At 46.3% G+C, this 21,214-nt stretch overlaps 1 protein-coding gene across 6 annotated transcripts in view; it reads right to left on the bottom strand.

Moving 5' to 3' along the window:
- LOC120958849 (ecdysone receptor) overlaps positions 1-21,214 on the bottom strand; it is a 187,400-nt gene that overhangs the window by 70,733 nt on the left and 95,453 nt on the right. The gene's annotated exons all lie outside the window — the stretch shown is intronic.

The raw sequence follows: 21,214 nt of genomic DNA, 5'->3' as shown, positions 1-21,214 counted from the left end.
TCTCGTTGCAACACACATAAAAGCGCATAATTTCTAAGCAACTGTGGCGATAATGTTGCTGTTTTACAATTTTGATTTAATGGTATTTTGGATTTAAGTATTTTCAATTGGGGTTTCTTCCTTTTATATAAATCATAATATAAACTTCTATGATATAAAAAAAATACAAATATTAAGTCTAACATCTCATAATTTCCTTTTTCTCTTACAATGCGTTTGACATGCATTTTTAGACGCTGCACAACGGAGGACGAAAATTCACACCCAAGAAACCCACCGCTGTGCGGCCGTAGAAAACTTTCCTTCCTTTCCAGCTTAGCCCCGATATCGCCCCGATGTCGTAACCGCCTTCCCCGTGTCCTCCCCGTGTGCCGGCGTACGGCGAAAAAATAAAGGGTTAGAGAGTCGAGAAAAAGTGCTCCGAAGTGCAGCAGCAGCAGCAGGGCGCCGGCAAACGTTGAAGCTACCACTGACCTACACACAAACACAGCTCTATGCAGCCGCCGACACGCCGACACGCTATGTATGCCAGTGTCATGGTGAAGAGCATAGTGGAAGGTATACATAGAGCAGCAGCAGCAAGAGAAAAAAGCGACAGAAACGTTCACAACCGCTCCACCACCAGGTCCACATAAAACCCCATTCACGAACGGAAACGCACAGGGAGGGGGGGGAGGGAGGGAAATGCATCCAACGTCATTGCAGCGACCGCGCGGCCCCAGCGCCCTGTGCATGTTGTGGCACGTGATGGGACGGCGACGCGGCGAGCTGGTGGTGGCGAACAAAGGGAAAAACTAGTTGAAAACTAACCCACAGACGACGGGCCAGCAGCAGGGCAGCAGACCCCGGGAACGTTTGTGTGTGCGTGTGTGTGTGTGATGGTGTCTGGTGGAGAACAAGGGAGGAAATAAACTCCAATGAACTGTGCCAACCCGGGAAACGTGATGCGCCGAGGAGTGCACTGGATTGCGAAGGAATGACATTTGATGCAATGACAAGGAGAGAAAACCGGGGGGAGATGGTGTATTTTCTAGTTCTTTTTTTTGCTCTCTTTTTTCTATACGTGTATGTGTGTGCGGAATGTGGTGAATTGGATCAGCCAAAAGGGGAGTTTTGTGACAGGAAAATGGAAAACCATTTCCACCCCGAAGCGATGATAGGGGTGAGCCGGAAGATGGAGTAGATGGAATGTATTTCATCCATAACCTTAACGATGCTCTTCATAAGCGCATCAAGCATAAGCGTACTTCAAAGTTCAACAAGAAGAGTTCTAAGAAAATTCGAGTTTTATGTTGACAGTTTGAAATAAATAGAGAAAGAATAAATTTCACTTTTGAATATTAAGAATTGACAGAATATAATGTAAAACATAGAAAACATTTACAACTTTTACAACATACCAAGCGCATCGTGAAGAAAATGTAGAAAACAGTTGTACGCTTACCTGAAAAAGAAGAAAGAGAAACAAACAAAATAATTAGTAAAATACGCATTTGGCTCCAATCAGCTCCACACATTCTCCCCCAAATGCTCAGCCCAATCAGCGTTTGTTGACGTGTGCATGTGTGTTAGCTAATCGCAATCATTTCTCGGACCATTTTCGTTGCAACGATTGTATATCAGCCATGCAGCAATGTGTGAAGTGAAAAACAAAAGAAAAACGACGAAGCAGACAACTCCCGGCAGCAGTTGCCCCAATCGAACGCAAAACTGCGCAGAAGATTCCACCATTGGCCCGGCGGCGGCACCCGAAACCCGGGAGGATGCGGCCGGTCAATGATGGGAAGAGGTCGGGTTGGGTGCAGTGCAGGGCGCAATGCATTCGAAAGCGAATTTCTAACCACGTCCGCTCGCGACGATGAAGAAGAACACGCGGGACGAACAAACAAACAAACAAATGGAACATTGAACGAAAAAAAGTGCACATACACACACACACATAAACACGCACCATCCCTTCTGCTACTAACTCCACGTCACTACAGTCCGGTAGTATGCCTCTCGCTCTCGCCAAGGTGATAAGAACAGCAACGCGGCACCAATACCCGCGCGCAAAACCCGTGTAGTATTTTGTCCATTGCACTCCACACGTCCCTGCAGCCGTCTTGGCATCGTGCATCAGGATCGGTTACCACTCCCCCATCCCCCATCTCCCCCCTGTCTACCGGTTGTACAAGTTGTCGATGGGGGCTGAGGAAAAGACACATCAAAATTTCCATTTCCTAAAGTGCTCCTCAAAGATGCATCCTTCCGCACACCGTTCGATAAGTTGTGCGACAGTTTATGGGTGTGTGTGTGTGTGTCTGTGTTTGAGTGGTATGATAAGGAAGTTTCAGAATTTTAAATCAAATTATAGCCAATGTCACGTTTTCCTCACACCCCACACACACACACACACATAGGGTCTGCAAGCCGGCTGCAGATGCAAATGAGCATTGTGGGTTGTCCACTCCGTCCCAGCCGCCCTGGAGCATCAAAATGCACATATACACGAGGGTGCAGTTTTGCACAAGATGCGCATACGCTGACCTTAAACCTTACAGCACCAATCAAGTGAATAAAATACGACTAGAAATGATTAAAACCACTCGCTACTGGAGTTTGGAGTGGTGCTTTGGAGTCGCAGCAACATATTTCAGCCATTTTTGCTTGCTTTGAAACCGAAACGCAACTCCCCCTGCAACCCCGCGCATATGCAACTGTAAACTGCGCGCGCCTTACGTAACACCTTTTTTGGCCGGAGGAGCACACACACACGCACACCCGGTCCGTCACCCGAAACACTCTCGCTCTCTTCTTTCTCTGCTTCCTGCCTCACCCCCCACCGTTTCACGAGGGCCAATAAACGTCTTTGCGTTGTGTGTGGTGTCGTTTTCTTGCTCGGAACTCGACGACGACGATGATGATGATGGAGCGGAGCACATGCATGCAACCAGAAGCAACCGCACCGCACATCGCGCACCAGAGCTGCTTATCTACCGTTGCAGTCCATACCCCTCCCCGCCCGACTACACCTTGCCCTTCCCGCAGTCATTTCTAACGTGCCCTCTTTCGGCAGCTTCATCACAATGGACGAGATTTCAACTGTGCAGGCCTTTCTCGATGTGTTTGGCTGCTTTTGAGGGAAGTTTTATATTTTTACTGTGTTCTAGAGCACTCTAACTTGTCAGCTGCAAAATTTCAGAACAGTATCTTTGGTAGAAAAATTAGGAAAATTAAAATAAAGCGTTGAATCCTGGTCACGGCACCAGCGATTATTTTAATATTTTTAGGCTTTTTTCATTTGATACTTATAATTGAGCAAATTTTTTTGTACACAATCATTCTTCAATTACTCTTCGAAAAGAAGCTTTTCAAACTAAGTTCTTACTAACAGAAGTAACTATTTAACTAAAATATTTATAAGCCACAAATCCCAAACAACAAACCTTCACCGTGCGCTTGTTTGTAAAGCATTTGATTCTGTGTGTGTGTGTGGTTTTTTATGCTTACGCGGACATAAAAACGAAACTGCACACTGCACCACCCCACCCCACACGCTGTGCCCGCAGCGTTGACGAGCTCAGTTTCCATGTGCCCATCAGTATTTGTGCAGCACCGACGGGCAGAGAGAGAGAGAGAGCGGGATTCCGGGGAAGAAGCATTATCAGTAAACCTTTCCCTCCATTCGACTCCTGCTCGCCCCCCGCCGGGGGAGAAGACTAATAAAAGTTGCACTTCCTTCCCTCCCTCCCCCCTTCCGATGGCTTCCCCAATGGCAACGGTAGAGTGCAATCGCATCGTGGTCGACAGCATGTTATCTGCTCCATACACACACACGCACACCAACTCACTAACACATAAACACTCGCGTCGGCTGCGGTGGTGCAGCCAAAGCCGCTTCACGCTGGCCATCTAATGCTTGATGCAACGGCGTACAGCGTTGTTGTCTGTGTGTGTGGGACGGACTGTGGTTCTCTCCCGACTTTGTCGACATAATTTCCACCGGGAGACATTACCACCTCCTTTCCCCTGCCCCTCGACAACCACTCATTTCACTCTGGGTTATTATCAGCATTTTACCAGCTTAGGTGAAGATTAGTTTTAGCAGATTAGCAAAACCGATGCAACAGAGGGCTTGAGGGTTTTTATTTGCAAATGTAGGAAGGCATGGGAGGAGCACGAGAGAGAAGCAGGAGCTACACTTAAGCCGTGAATGAGCCGGTTCCAGAGTGGAGACAGATTAGATCGGCAAATAAAACGTTATATCGTGGCTGGGCGTATACTGGACTAGTAGCTTGTTGGCGCTATTTATCAATGAAAGGGTGATAAAAACGGTGACGGAAAGTGTTTTTTATTGCAATTTCTGTATTTCATACAGGATCAATTGATGGGTAAGTGCATTGGAAAAAGTTTATTTATTTGAGCCGGAAGTTTTGCAATCGTTGCGCAAATGTTTGCTTTCAATTCGGAGTCAATTTTGAGCCCCTTTTTTGCATACGACTGCAGCGTAGACTGATAGCACATAAAATTCCCAGAAAGTGCTCAACATTCTTCCCCAAATAACTGTACATTTTTCAATACCATAGCAAAACGTGCAAAGGCTTCTTGTTTTTTTTTCTCGCTGTCATCCCCAAATCACGATAAAAGTACGGCCACATAAAACACACCATCCCGTGCTACCCGAGCCGTCGTCGTCGTCGCCACCACCGTCCGGCCGGCCAGCCAGCCGGCTAAACAAAATGCCAATGTCGTCGTGACATAGACATAGACCGCTCCCCCCCGCCATGCCCTTTACCGCTCCTTTGCGGGTTGCATTGAAATGGAAGTGCACGCTTTTGTGCATCCCATTGCCTTCCCTCCGCTCGCGTATCGCGTTTGTAATGGAGCCCGGGGGTTGAAAATTGAACGAAATGGGAAATATAAAAAAATCGTCTCCGTCATCATAAAAACAAAACCCACCTCCCCCCACCCGGGAAACACCAAAACTGCAGGCAAACGGGAAGTTCTGGGGAATTGTTTCAGTCAAATAACACACTGCACCGATGACGAGGGTAAAACGGAAGGGTAGGGGGGTTGCATTGTGTTTTGCTGCACTTTTCAGTGAACTCGTCAGCTCGTTCACTTCTTCGTCTGTATGTGTGTGTGTGTTTGTGTGTCGATGGCTTTTCTAACATTGGTACCGTATTTTTGTTGTTGTTTGTTTTTTGGACTGAAACTTTTCAATTTCGTGCCCGCTCTATGGGACGATGAGCATTAACCACCCCCCTTTTCTGGTGCTTCGTCTTCCATCCGCGTGCTTCGTTACCGTTAGAGCACCAGCACGATCATGATCACCATTATTGGCCATAATCAACCATAAACTGGAGGAAAAGAGGATACGGAATGACATAAAAAAAACAGACAAAACAGGGCGAGGGAGCTGCCGTACCGTGTTTCGTATGGAGCGCATGAAGTCGTTTGGTAGAAACGAAGCATTTACGATTTAGTTGTTGATAGTGCGACAAGCGGGTGGCCTAGATAGTGGGGACATTTATTTTTATTCATCATTAAATGCATTAAAGGGTCGAACAGCATTGGAGGACTTTGAGTTGTTTAACAGATAGGAGAATATTAGACTAAAAGTAAGCCTCAGTTCCGTTTCAAACAGATCGGAACATCAAACAGTTCTTATACATTATTCAACATCAAAACGTAATGTCGTATGAGCAATAAAACTCTCATGAATTGCACATTTTGTTGGTAATTTTTAAACTTAATTCCAAACCGTCATATCCTTCCTTTGTTTGTTCCACGTGCAGCTAACAATGAAGTAGGCGCCATTCGTGCACGGCTTCTTACACATCCGGTGAGCGAAGATGGCGTCCGGAAGTATCGTACACCGCTGCTCCCCTTCCCACCCCCCAAACGTTGGTCTGGTCGGATGGTATAAAAATTTGGAATAAAACAAAAGCCGACAGCAATGCGGCATACGCATCAGCTGCTCATCAGAACGGGAGAAGGAAGCGTTTGCATTTGCTGCTTTTCAATTTTACGCACAACGTCCCATCCCCACGTCCCCCCAGACACAACAGTCCGAACGGAATGAAAACGACAAAACGCTGGCTGGATTAAGCGGGGAGACTCGTAAAAAAGTACTCATAAACATAGACAACGCATCCAGGGAACAAAAAAACAACCACACAGAAGTCCGTTCCGTTCGTGATGCGTTCGTGTTTTTTGCTTCTTTTCTTGTTCTTCAGCTTCAACATAAATGTCAAATGAAATAAACAAACAGAACAGAGCAGCAAGACGCCAAACCCGGCTGTGTCTTCGTCACTATCTCTCGCTCTCTCTCACACTCATCGCACGCATCGCTCACCGCATCCCACGCGCGCGCTCACGCACCAAGCGGCGGTGACGTTCGCTTTCTCTTTTCACTCGCTACTTTCTCGGCCGGCGAAACCGACGAAGCACGCGCGTGCGTGCCCTACCAGAAATGGTCTCGCGTTGGTCTAGGTTAGGGAAGCGCAACCTTTCTCTCATCCCTGGCCCAGCAGACCATCGTCTCGATCTCGAAATGCGAAAGGAAATGCGGTTCTTCGAAGCGTTCTCCGGTGTGTATGCGGGGCAACAGCAGCAACCGTTCTCCCTTTTTTCTGCTTTCTCCTGCGCACAATACAGGCCCATACACATACACACACTCAAGACACCCGCATTGAATCTGAGAAGATGCGAAGCGAATGTTGAGATTTTTTCTTTTTGGGTTCTCTCTCTTAGCGTGGATGAAGATATGAAAGGGACTGCATAATTTTTTTTATTGCTCGTTTTTGGGAAGGTTTAATGCCCCGGCGCTACTACCAAGAAGCGCCACCAGAGCATGATGCTGGTTTGCCGTTTTTTATTGATCCGTTTTTCATTTTTTTTTGTTGCCTTCTTTGGAAGGTCGAGAGGAGATTTTGATGTCGGTGTCCTTGCTAGGAATGTTTAGGACGTTTTGACGAGAGCTAGAATGCTCGTTTATGCCTTTGCTCCCCTATATTGTGCTAATCTATGCTTAACGATTTGCTGGAAGTCATGACAAAAATTACATGAGAGACATTCAATGCTATGCCAAGGCCCCAAGTAACTTACAGTCCAAGACATTGGGGCTCCTCTCCAATAAAATTCCTGATAGTGTGTTCAATATCAATCAAAAGTTCATCGACACACTCCATCTCGTGCCCTGTTGTCAACGCATCGCAAACACTGGAAGCATCAGACGCGTTCCGGTGGAAAATCATCTGTTCTTGCAATTTAACACACATTCCTGATTTTACTCGCCGTCTTCATTCTAATCTTTTAGCAGCTTTTAAAAACCTTCCGTCGAATGAAAGGAAAACAAAAAAACAAAGCAGCTAATCAACTCAAAAGAAGAAGCACTTCACCCAAGCCAGAGGGGAGCAGAGGGATCGGGACGATGACGAAGATCAGTAACCCATCAACCCACTGCCCATCAAAAAAGCTGTAAGCCAGCACCACCACGTAAGATACCCTTCGAAGTGAAATCAAAATATCTTTTCATCACCGTGTTCTTGCTCTTGGTGCCAGAGCATTCTTTTGCCTTTCCACTTCGTTTTATTCACCGAAACTTGCCCAAAAATAAATCAGTATTCGGTTGTGCATCTTCCGAACCATCCCCACCAAAAAAGGGGAACCGTAGCACACAAAAAAAACAAGCCCCATACCATACAGACATTAGACGAACGATTATATGGAGAATAGAGGAGGCGAAGAAGTCCAGTACGGGAGGCTCCCGCGCTTTGCTCCCTTTCGTTCTCAAGCACTCAAGAGCACACCTCAGCAAATGGTGTGTGGCCTTTCAATTTCGGTTTCGCCAGCTGGCGTTTCGCCCTGGATACTCTCCCATTCTATCTTTTCCCATTAGCTGCTCGCATTGTTGAATCTTGCTTTTGCGCTAGTTTGTTTGCTTGTTCATCGCTGCTACTAGTTACTATATCCATATTCAGCTCTTTTAATCTTGTTTTGAGTGTAGCCGTTTTTATTCAGTTGGTTCATCTCTTATCATTTACTTATATTGATTCTTTACATCCTTAATTTATTCCTTAAACAACTGCTCTTAACTGTCTTATGTTTGCAGTTTCGATAATTTATCTTTCACGCAATACGAAAACATTCTTTCAATTCTTTGGGGATTGAAAATGATGTCAAAAATAGCCGCCGCCCTTGCTCCTCCGCACAAAAGCGCCAACTCACAGCCCGATTCGGTTTTATTGCGTCTTAGAAACCTGCTTTTTGATGTGTATTCTACGCGTGTATTCGTTCTCGTCGGCTCGTCGTCGTCGTTTACGTTCCATTTTGCCCGTTCCCTTGGGCGAACCTGTGCTCTCATCCTCATCCTACGTTCGCGCCGTTTTTCCGCTGCTGCCCGCTGGTTTTTTACTTTTGATTTTTATTGCCCCCCAAAACAGTTTTGTTTCTCTTTTTTTTCGCTTGCTGGTACTCCCCCCGGCTCTCCCAGTACGTAGCAGAAGGCTGAACAACGCTGCCGGGATAGGTTCTTCTTCTTCTCTAAGCCCTTTTGGAGATGAGCTTCGCAGGCTTTTATGGTTTTGTTGTTTTCCTGTACGTGTGATGCTGTAGGGATTTTCCTTTCTTTCTGTTTTTTGTAGTGCATGCTTTAATTCAACAATTTTGATTTCTTACACAATTCTCAAATATTGATTTTCCAATGCTTTGATATTTCAACATTTGATGTAACTTCAGCGATGAACGATACATCTGGCTTAAAATAAGACACCAGCTGATGAGGTGGAGATACAACGACGGGAAGAATTGCATCTACCGAGTTACATCTGGTGGTGCAGAACACATGTTCTGCACAACACAACGTGTTTGGAAAGAGAATTGCGATCCAGTTTTAGAATAGAATGGCGTTCGTGATTCATTTTGTATCGTTTTCTTTGTACATTGGAATTGATTATTGGGAATATTGAAAACATTGGAATTTTGATCACTTGGAATCTTTTGGTTCTGTCGTTTCATTTCGAATAATACCCCTGGATGGATCGTGGTAGTTATTGATTCCTTCACAACGCCTCAAGCACTATCACAAGCGATTGATTTCCTCGGTACCGACATGCATTAATCTATCGCCCGATGCATAAACCCCGTCTGCTTACTAAATCAGTTCACTCCTGTCAAAAGCCACACACCGGGAAGATGATCCAGTCCAGCCGTCCAAGGCAGCAGAGCGAAAAAAAACGTCCAAACCACAGTACAAACCACCACCGTACAACCTGGTGGAAGCCTTACGGGCGAGATACGGGTGGTATCCATTCCGGCTGCATATGTTCCACGATGCGCTGCCCGATTGCCGATGCGATATGCATCGTTTCAAAGCCGTAACTCCCTTTCCCCCTTTGCTCCTCTTCCACGCCGAACCAACAACTGCATCACGACGACAAACACACATGCCACAAGCGATCGGAGCGGTTGGAGCTGGGGAGGCTTCTTAGAACGCCATCTTTTCCATTTTTATACCGTTCTAAACTCAACCGCCCTAGGGCCTCCGTATAGGAGCTGGAGGAAAGAGAGAGAGGAAGAAAGGGAACAAGCGAGAAAAAAAAGAAACGCATAAAAAGCCACAACCACACACACACATGCACAGAGGCAGGGCCCGGCTAAGTTGCATCCTGTGTTGCACTTTCCCGTTCTCGCCCAAAACCCCTTCCCCTTCTTGGCCATATTGTTTAGAAGGAAAATTTACATTTTTATCTTCCATCTTTTTTCCTCCTTTCCGTCACACACCACCCAGTCTCCCTCTTACTCTCTCTCTCTCTTCTTGCATTCCTCGTGGGCTTGTTTGTTTCAAACTGTTTTTTCATGCCTCATGATGCCAGCAAACTGCATCCATTCCGCCAGGAAGCAGCCGCGCCACCCTGGCAAAGGGTGCGTTTTTGGCGTTTGGCGTGGCCTAAACAAAAAAAAAACAGCATATGCCTCCGGCTTACGGAACGTGTAAGCGGGCCCGACGAATAGAGGAAGATATCTTGTCAAAATTGATTTCAATTGCGATGGCGAAAAACAAAGAGAAGAAGGCAAAAAGCCGTGGGACACAGATGCACATCCGTTTTTTTCACGTTTGATGTACTTCTTGCTTCATTTGGCGAGTGTTTTGCGATTTAATTCCATTGTGAAACTTCCTCTGGAGCAAGATATTATCCATCGTTTACTAACTGAAGCATAATTAAAATCAAAATAATCCTCTGCACGTTTGTTGGTAGTTGTTCCTGAAGAATACGCTCAACTGTAAGAGCACAATCAACCCTTTTCTAAACACACCATCAGGTCCAAGATTCGACGAGCGATATAATTTAATAAAATTTGCACACGTTACCCCTTTCTGCGTCGGTTAAACAACCTTCACTCATTATCTTCACCATTTGAACTACGCTCCTTCAGAACATTTCCCCCTTTTCTAATTCTATGTCATGCTACGAGAGCTAAGTCCTTACGCACAGCATCCCTCCTAAGTCCTAATGAAAGTCATGCTCGTGCTGAAGGTCTTACTCTGCCACAAAAACCGTTCAAAGGGATTCCTGTGTGAGTGTGTGTGTGTGTGTGTGTGTGTTTTGTCCACTTGGAAAGGGAAATGAAAAATTGAATTATAATCCCCCTTTACAGGCTTACGGCGTACACACACTGACACAGTGCAAATGGCCACAAAAAAGGGGATGATTTTCTTTGTGACAGTTACACTACTGGTGGCACTCAGTGTCAGGCTGTGCTGTGTTGGGAACACAATCAGATGGACAGTGAGCTTTCCAGGATGGGTAGTGCCCGAGGTGGAATGCTTGTCATGTTGTTTACGATACGCTTCAGCTAGAAAATAGGAAGCTATCGGGTTTAGAACGTTCTCCAGGGGAAGTTATCTATAGAGTTCATTATTTCAGGTTTACATTCTTCACAAAAAATGAGTTATATTTTGTCCTTCAGACTATCAACCTAAATATCCTTAATCTATAAAAAACATGGTAGCCGTTTTTTTCAGATCGTTGATCTCTTTTGCATTCATCCGAAAGCTTGATGTATCTGTCAAAACACCAGAAAACGATACGCGAAACATCAACAACAAAAAATCCCTACAGGATACCAAATTTACATGCACCCAGATCCAATTTTCGCTTCCCCAAACAGCCGAGCCTGTCCCGAGGATCGTCCCGAAACTCGAAGACTGACTGCTGCGAGCTCCCCAAGAAGCCTCCTGCTCCTGCGAAAGCAAAGCACAAACACGCAACACCAATCTTGTCCAATCTTGCGAGACGTGGAAACTATTATCAGGAGCCGACAAGTGCCTTCATTCTTGACGTCCAAAAGCACATCAACAGACACACAGACGGGGGGTACAGGCAAAAGGGCAAATTATTCGATCGATTGATTTGCGAACGAGCAAGGCGAAGAAGAGCCGCCAGCTGCGGGCTGGCCTGGGCTGGTGGTTTCCAAAAATTACACATTCTTGGTCCAATGGGGGAGAGCATGTTGCTGCTGTCGCGGGCCTGACGTTGCTGTGTGTTGCGGTGGCATGCGAAAAACGCTTCTTTCCGCCATTTGGATGCTCAGGGTTGCCGTTTTTTTGCCGCCGCTGCTGCTGTTGCGTTCACTTCTAGGTTGTGATCGTTTTTTGTTTCTTCACCGTTTTGTTCTCGAAGATCCTCCCCGAATAGCGCAAAAGCTCCAAGCGGCCTAAAGTGGTGACTGCTTATTTCCTTCGTTTTCACTACCAAGCAAGAAGTTCTACCTGCTTACAGATTGGTCCCTCTGGCCCGTTTGAAGGTCCCCAGCTGAAAGCGAACGCGTATGGCGCGTGTGGAAGAGGCAACTCCTCCCCACCGCCGTTGAGGTCCACAAGATGCGGCCACTTACAATCGCTACCACAACGGGCAAGCCCCTGCCATGCTGCGAATGGGTCGATGCGATGCTTTTTGCTCTCTACCACTCTGCGGTGTGTGTGTTTGTGTGTGCCTTCGAGAAGATGCATCACCAGAAGGGGACGAAGACGAAAAATACCACAAACAGCCACAACCACTACTACTACCACCATTCAAACACAACGAACCTCCCGCCCATTCTCCCTGCCTCATGTCCCTCTCCCCCTGGCTGGCACGCGAAAAAGTCGAAGGAGAGCAATTTAGGCGGAAGACTACAATTTGACGAATGGACCCCAACTCGGACCGCGCGCAGCCTCGCATCCTTTACCAAGCCGCGGGTTTTCTCCTTCTCATTCGCAAACGATCGGAAATCGGAATTGGCCATCCGGGGTGGTGAACAGTGGGGTTAGAGAGGGGTTGGAGCAAACACACATACAGATACAAACAGCCAGAATGGTCAGCTTTCGGAGAGGAAGCAATTGCTTTTGAAAATAACAGCAGCTCAAGAGAAGGAAAAAACAACAACTTCATCCCCCGGCAGCGACCGGCGAAAGGAAGAGTTTTGTGTTAGGTGCAATAGGCTTTTTTTTGGTTTTGTTTCGTTTGTTTTATTATTTCCTTGCTTGCGGAGGTTTCAGCACACTGAGGAAGCAGCACTAGTGCTGGAGGTCTTTTCTTACCTACAAAAAAGTCAGTACAAAAAGTGAGGGACTTTTGCAAAAAAGCCGATTGAAAACTCTGATCACTTTACCCAAAACTGCCACAATTGATCCAATCTCTGTTCGATCAGCTCGGATGTGCGTAACGATGCTTACTGTCATTACTTGCTCCCAAAATAGATCCCCAAGCAGAAATAGAACGCGAGCACACACAGCAACCCAAAAAATTAGACCAAGTACAGGAATGTGTGTACCTCAATGGTGTAGCACGCTCAAACGCACTAAAATCAAGTGTGGAGTCGCCGTTGTGTATCGATACGCCCATCCCAGTTTCATTTGAAGGCTGTCGTCGTCGTCGTCGCAGCGTGAAAACGAGGCTTAAATTTAGCGAAATTCTTTCCAACGTTTTGGTGTAAATCGGCTTTGTGCTAGATTCACGATGAGGGAGAGAGTGCGTGTGGCATGAAATTAGATCAGTTCGTTCGATCGCTATAAATAAGCGTGTCAGAGACAAGCAGCATTCGTACTTTGTGCTTCGGAAGTATTTGTTAAAAGTAACATATTGAAGGGATTGGAGGATTTATTTCAAAGGATTTGAATGAAAATTACACCTCAGAAGATATTCTAAGCAAAAAAACGCCCAAAAGTATGCAATGTGTACAGCAAATATTGCTTAAACGGCGATAGTGATCTAATTTCAAGTTAAGAGCATCACCAAACTTATTTTACAAGAAAAAAACACTCTCTCACAACCCTCTCGTCTCGTAACACTTTTTCACCAATCAACGAATTGCCGCTAACATGCCTCTTTAAAATTACACCCCAGTGTTTTGTGCGTTGCGCTTCCAGGCGAAAGAAAATTGTCCGTTCGTGTTCGCCTTCCCACCCAAAAAAAAAAATACAGAACCGTCCGCATGCAAACGTAATTAGCCGCTGGTGGTGATGGCGGGTGCAATTAAATGCAAACCAATCTTGCTTGCTGTGTGCGCCTACCCCCGGGTTGCACGAATGCAGTCGAGCAAAAAAAAACAAGCAAGAACATAAAACAAAGTTCAACTGCTGTTAACAATACCAATTACAACCGATCGGACGAGAAGACAGAGAGAGAGAGAGAGAGAGGGTAAAAAAAGCATACCAATGTCACCGTGTCGATAATACACACGCAGAAACCCGGAAGCGTTTGCGCAAACTTTCTCGCTCGCTGCCGTTGCATCATGGCACCAGTTTAGAGAATGCAAGCTTAGAGGCCGAAACGCTTTGCCGAAAGGTGCTGACGGACAAGGGGGAGACGATAAAATCGGTTCCGTTTGTCGGAAGCGGAGCTTCACTCTATCGACTCTCTAATTAACAGCTGCAGGTTTGCTTCGGTTACCCATAAACTCCTGACAGTGTGTTGTGTGCGGTGTCACCGGCGTACAAATTGGACAGCTTCTTCAAATTACGTTTACACGGGCAGCTGCACACAGGACGGGCTGCGCTGAAACGCAACAACTGAGTGTTCGATTCTGTGCGAATAAATTAACATATTACGCTCGTGTCAGGTTGTTGGCGCAATGGGCACAAGCGCTTGTTTAACATGAATTATTAAAAATTGTTCCAACGGCTTCACCGTTAGACGAAGAGTGGAAGCTGTAATTTGAGCACATTATTTGTTTCATACATTTAAGCAATCGTTCATCAGTTGCGTTGGAGGAATTCAAATAAAAAGATTGTACCTTCTAGTCGAAAGAACAACTCACGCACGCATATTTTACACTTGTAAGCTAAAAACAAACAAAACTGAAACCCACTCAACGTGGGAGTTCTCTCCAGCGCTCCACCTTCTTCTCATTGAATGATTAGTTTTATGGTGATCGTTTTTGGGCAGCACGACGCCGACAAATAAATTACCTTGCCCGTGGTTTCACTAAAAGCACCCTCCCGTTGTCTTGGTTTAATTCCAACGACACGCGCAGCCGAAGCGGAACTACCATTGAGAAGCGTTACATTAAGGATTATGATGTCATTTTCGAAGTACCTCACTCGCCACACACAGCCAACCCAAAGGGTTCGGGCAATTAGGTCCCACTGTCGTGGTCCAAGTCGTGATTAATTTCTGGTCGATCTATGTTACCAAACAAACAGACTTATGCCTCTTCAATCATCGGTCGACCGGTGAAATACTCATATTCAGTTAAAATCTCTTTTTTTGGAGGGTTTTTTGTTCCTCATTTACTCTACAAACGCTCAAGGTTAGTGTCAGAACGCTGGCGCACTGAGAGTGAAATGTGTGTGACGACCCTCTAAAGGGCTTGTCTCCAATGTCACCCCTTTTTTTGCCTCTTCCGTGCCTCTATAAATTAATATTGTCAACCCTTTCTCCGGTATTTGTGTGTGACAAGGGCTGCCTAAAAGGGAATGGAAGGCCAACAACAGCGAAAGGCGTGTGAAACAGCATTACGGTAGGAGAAAGTAGGGGAAATGAATAAAATTATCCCAATCCGTTCCTGCTCGATCTCTTATTACTCACCCGGGCCGCCGCACATACCAGATCTCCTGCTGTTGGCTCAACGTTCCAGCTTTAGCATAACAATATCGTGCAAGCATTGTTGTTGTAAGGATGCTTGTACTCGAACAGGCACAAACACACGCCCCGGGAATGTATGGCAGTGGGAAAAAACCCCTTCATCTGGCGGGGAAAACTGGAAAATTGGAACGGAAATCCTTTTCGTTCATGAGCCTTTCTTTGAGACAGCTTGGCACTATTATTGAACGCAATTACGGAAGATTTGGGTACAGTAAGCCACGAACGCAAGTCTCATTAGGTTATGGAGATTTTCAATGACTCAAACAATAAATAAACCAACTATTCTATTTCGTTCAGCATAACTTTGCCTCTTTTGTAGTGTAATAAATCTTATTCCTAAACTCCATCCGGCTGCTAATCATATGCCTATTGCAATGTAAACAGAATACAACGAACAACGAAGCAACCCCCACAAATACCTTAAACCATCATCGGTCAAAGCGCTCCCAAAATCAATGACCGCCCTGGGTCTGATTTATTTCGCACTTCCCTAGCGCGCACGGCAATCAAACCGAGCACCGGGATCAATTTGACCAATTAGTCAAACAGTTGGAAGCTTTTGCCTTTTACTCCTCGGAATCGTAGCCACTCTTTGGGCCAAAATCAATGTGCGCTTTTATTAGCTAAGCGTGATTTTATGTGCGAAATAAAAGCACCGAAACGGAGAGAAGTAAACCTCGGGCTCGGCGCGGCGTCACGGCTAGATTTAGATTGCGATTTTATTTTCCGATTCGGGTTCTCTATGGTCAATTACAGTGAGCAGTGCCAACGGAGCTAGAAATTGAAGATGCCTCCAACCTGTGGACGTGGAGACCGGCCCGCGTGTAGGCAGGAAATTTGGAGTAGCCTGCCCAGAACGAAGCAAACTCTCCAATAAATTCTTCAACCTTCCAAAGCTTCGCAAAGCGCCATCGATTGCGTGTGCTCTAACCTGAGTGTGTTTGTGTTCGAAAGCAAAATTTATGACAGTCATCCATCGCACCGCAGCAGCAGAGCATCACGACGTTGATGATGATGACCAAGAACGGCCGATCGAATCTTCTTCGGATCACGGTTCCACTTCTAGGATTCTAGATTGCTGCCTCCATCCGGCGGGTTTGCCAGCTTCTTCTCGCTTCTACAATTAAAGCATACAAGGCCCGGTGATCACCGAAAACCCAGGCAGACAAGGGGGGCTGCTGCAGTGCGTCACTTTGCCTCCACGCGGAGTAATATCATTATTTCGTCGTGCTTGAAATAGCAAACTCATCGTTTCGTACTTATGGCGTACATGTGACACGCAGAAGGGGGTGGGGGTTGGAGCGGGAAAGGGAAGCTTGTTAAAAAACCTGGGAAAAGAATCTATTTTCTAGCGAGCAATAACATCCAAACGCCATATGGTGCCGCGATCCGAAACAGCAGCAGCAACGAAAACGAAAAGACGAAAAAAACACCCCAACAACTTGAAGGATAAATTATGCGCCTCTACAAAATCGGCAACATTCAATGCCCCCTCTCCCGTAGATCCCCTCCACCTCGACTATCCTCACAGTGGAATAGGCAACAGCAAAAGCATCGCAAAGAATCAAGCCAAGGTCACCCCGTTGACGAAAACGAAACGAACGACTTATCGCGGCCGAAGGCAACGAACCTCCGCGCGCAGTAGTTTTCGGTGTTTCTGTTTCGTTCCATCTCAACGATCACAACGCACTCGCATAGTGTTCGTAGTGTTCTTGTCTTTTCTCCCATTGGGGTTTTACCTAGCTTCCAGTTTTGTCACGGACGGCACAATGATCCACTTTTCTTTGGCCCCATGTTCATCAAGGTACACCGAACATGAGAATTGTCAATCAATTGCTCACGGCGCACCGCGCGCTTCGTCATTATTTGATCGCTCCGCGGTAGTCACAGTGCTACCGGTTCGACAGCATACCCACCCATCTACCCGCCGCCAAAAGGTCACCCACTTCCCTAGCTTCTCATTCATCGCACACAAACGCACCACCATCTGCAGACCTTTCGAGAAGTAGGGGCGGCAAGAGATCCGGAGGTCTCACCACCATCGGAATTGGGCTTGTGAGACCGTCCGGCTGTAGCTGACGTGGGCTAATGACCACGAAATATCAACGCAATGCGCGAATGGGCACCGAATTCAACGACCGGCTAACATTATGCAGCCGACCACACCGTGGAAGGAAACAATAACGAGCGAATTATCCACGTGAGCTGCCGAGGTTTGCCCGACGGCGCATGCTGATGATGCCTTCCACTGCTACCAACCGTACGACACATGGTTGTGACGCAGTGACTCATCCGGTATGAGTGATTGAACTCTTGTTTAGTCAGTAGAGCAAACGCGAGCACATTCCGTTCGATAAACGACAAATGCTCGTTTGCTTGTTCAAAATTAATTTGTATTACAATGCCAATGCCAAAACTGCGAAGAATTCCAATTAAACTGTGTACGAAAACCTATAAAATTAAATCAAGCCTAACACAAATTCACAACAATATTCCAACAACGAGAGCATCATGAAAACTGCAAAATAAATGCCAAAATCACTGCCATTCGCTCATCAAAATGCGAATGTGTTCTCGTCGGGCCATGTTGATGTTCGTAAGCGGGAGGGAAAGGAAGTCGGTATAATGAGGCAAAAGTTGTTGACCATTCTTTGCCCACACACTCACACACATGCAGCCCACAGACAGCGTTGAGTGAAGTTGTGTGCGAGCACCCTCACCGAGCACCACACACTCTTCCACGTGCCACTTAATCCACCTATTAGTCCTCTTAATTGGGCCAGGGTCGCCACCATCGCCACCAGCGACCGCGCGAAACAATCAACCAAAGAGAAAGAAATACGGCGAAGAAACAAACAAAAAAACACGCACACGTCCAATCTTGAAACTCCTCCAGCAGCAGAGCTCGCACGACCCAAACAACCCAAAACCGGCGTCGCGTCGAGCCTACCGGAGCGCTATTTTTGCACGTTCCGGAGCCAACCTTCATGCGCGGTTGTAGTTGTAGCTGCACAGCCCTGACAGAGCGCCAGAGGACAAGAGCAGCATAGACCCACACTTTGGGACAAGTTCACGAATAGAGCCGCAGACAAGGGGACAAGCATACCTCCACGCGATCACATCAAGGCCTGCAGCGGGTGCTAGATTTTTGAGTGTCGAACGTGAGTACCATTCACGAAACGCGCGGTGAGGATATGCTGAAGTTTGGTGCTACCCCTGTCGGGACATACTGATGAGGGACACACACATACACAGCCATTTGTGTCCGAGGTCTACCACTTACCGCATGCGCATAAAGAAGGCGCTTCGGCGCTTTATTCTGCAATAAATGAGATACTTACAATAAAGTAATCTTTATTGTTTACGGAGTTCTTTACGGCACCAAGCTGCTAGAGTCGGGATTTTCCAATACGTCGTCCAATAAAACGCATGACCCTGCAGCATGCAACGCACGTCTCCACTACCTTCGCACACTCCGTTTATGGAGATTTGCGTTTAAGCATCGCGATTCGCGAACGTAATCGATCCAACATTTCTTATGCCTGTCCAGCAGGCTGCTGCTTGGCTGCAGTTTCAATTAACAATACTTCCCGTAATGATCGTGCCGGAGGACTTGCTGTATTGTAAAGTCTACGGGTGACTTCATCAGGGTAGGAATAAAGGAACAGACACGTTCACCTACATTTCGATTTGATGATAACAACAACAGTCGTCATATTTCTGCTCTCGCTTATCTTTTCCATCTACACATTGTATCCTCATGGAAGGTCTGAAATGAATACGATCTCAGACTACGCTCAGGCTTCAATAATTGAGCGATAACCAAACGGGGTAGCATTGTGCAGCAAAAACACCCCAAAATGGGCGTCTCTCGAATGATTTCCAAAAGCTCCATCCCCCCCCCCCCACCATCTCCATTTCACATCTCATCAACAACTCATTTCGCGAAATGTCAGACAAGATATCTTTCTTTTGCCTTCGCGACATCACAAGGACATCGATGACCACAGTTTTGCACGCACACAGCAGCACACCTATAACACTCTGCCAAGGATGCACATAAATCATGCACGTGCGCTGCCCACACTGTGGCACTGTGTGGCATAATTTCTTTTACGTCATCCAAACAGAGACAGATCCTTAGTAGCCACGCGTAGTATTCATGCACACCAGGTAGGGGGTTCCACTCACGTTCACACACACGCAATGTATACGACAGACGGAAAAGGCATCACACCATAAACGGGAATCGGTGGTTTCCAACACACACACATCCGAGGAATATTCATCTGACATCTTCGTGACAGCTTGTTACTGGGTGGTGTTATTTATACACAGACACGGCGAAAAGTCCTGCGGAGGAGATGGTCCGAGCAGTGCAGAGCTCGCAGATCAACCCAGCGCTGCCGAGCCGAGGTTAATATTTATGGTAATACGAATAAAACTATTTGCAAGCGGCGATCCTTTCAACTGGGCGTGTGCAACGTCAGTCCCCCTTTGGGGCAACTGTTTAGTCTAGGGTGACGGGTTTGTTTATGTATCTTTGTATAATTTACACTCTCATGGTACGCGGTTGGATGTGTGTATAAGAATGTCTTTTGATTGTAATAAGTTAAGATCAAAAGCGTAATATTTCTTTGTTTCACATACAACTACGCCTATAACCTCAATTCTGTACATGGGACTATCCCATCAAAGTTATAAATATACACGTACACCCCTATCGCGTGTGTCATAGAGTGCCCATTACAGATTAATTATAACTGCTCGATGATGCTGCTGATCATATTCAACATGATCAATCAAGCGCGATCTCCACCCTAATACGGAGTACAGCGAGAACTTGCCATCTCACACACAACACAGTGACTCACCGTGCTCGTAGTGCCAGGTTCATAGCCCGACGGTGGTGCCTGTGTTATGTCAACAAATCGATGATGGCGGTTCATCAGAGTTCAGACGTCGCATTCACTGTCTCATCGCGCGGTACGCGTGATCTTGCACAATAATATCGTCAGCATGATGTATTGCTTTACTCTCGGATGAGATACACTACACTATCACCCATCCCCCACCAAGATTATGTCCACGTTCAAGGTGAGTCGCTCGGCAGAGATCACGATCACGAGGCAATTTGTAATGCCAACTCCCAGCTTTTCAAGCTAACGGTGGGCGGAGAGGACAGGACATTTTCACAGAACATGTCGAGATCTATTTCCTGGTACGGGTTACGGTGCGGTGCCCTAGGGCAAGTTCTGATCTTATCAGAACCAGCCGGCATAGCAGCGGGGGAGTGGTGTTCGCTCGATCGCGTTATTGAATCGTCACGATTGCCCACTTAATCCAGCCGTTCGGCTCGGGATTACAAAAAAGGGAAGTCGTCGAAGGGAGTATATTGAAAAGCTTGGCGCTCTAGGCGCCTAACGAGCAGAGCTGTAATTATCGTGAGATAGTTGGACTTGGTCTAGAATTGAATTGCCATCTAGTTAGCATTTAGTTCGAGCTTTTATTGGGTAAGTGGCTTTGATTGATTGTTTTTGCTGCCTCTGGAACCTACTGGAACGGACTGAAATTAAAAGTTCCATAATGTCTGAGGCCATACCAGTGTATCTGGAGATTCAATGTCCATTTATTTCTGGATCAGAGATACTCCAACAATTTTATGCTTTTAAATAAACACATCTCAATAAAATACATGACCCCGAAGGCTGATTGCAATCTCCGATTCGATTCGCTTCCATCGCTCTGAACATGTCAACTTACCACACACATCCACCATACTTCACCCACCAATGTTTGACCAAGATCAAGTTCTCACACCATGACGTAGTACAACAACAAAAAACCCACGATTTAAAGCCTCAGCTCGCATAAGTGTGAACACACACCGATTTGACAGATTTGTGCTGACCGCTTCTCCAAAACGCTGGATCGCTGCTACAAGGATCCAATATTGTCCGTGAGACTTACCTGTGGGAAAAGGAGGGGAAGAAAAGAACAGAAAAAACAGTTTGGATAAGTCGTACGAAGCATTAAAGTGATCGGGTTCGAGATAAATCTCCCTCTGTGTGTATGAGCCCCCTCCGTCTGAACGCTCTTTA

Source organism: Anopheles coluzzii, chromosome 3, assembly GCF_943734685.1.
Source record: "Anopheles coluzzii chromosome 3, AcolN3, whole genome shotgun sequence".
Lineage (NCBI taxonomy): Eukaryota > Metazoa > Arthropoda > Insecta > Diptera > Culicidae > Anopheles > Anopheles coluzzii.
Note: the sequence above shows the minus strand (reverse complement) of the source record. Positions and strands in the feature narration are given on the sequence as shown.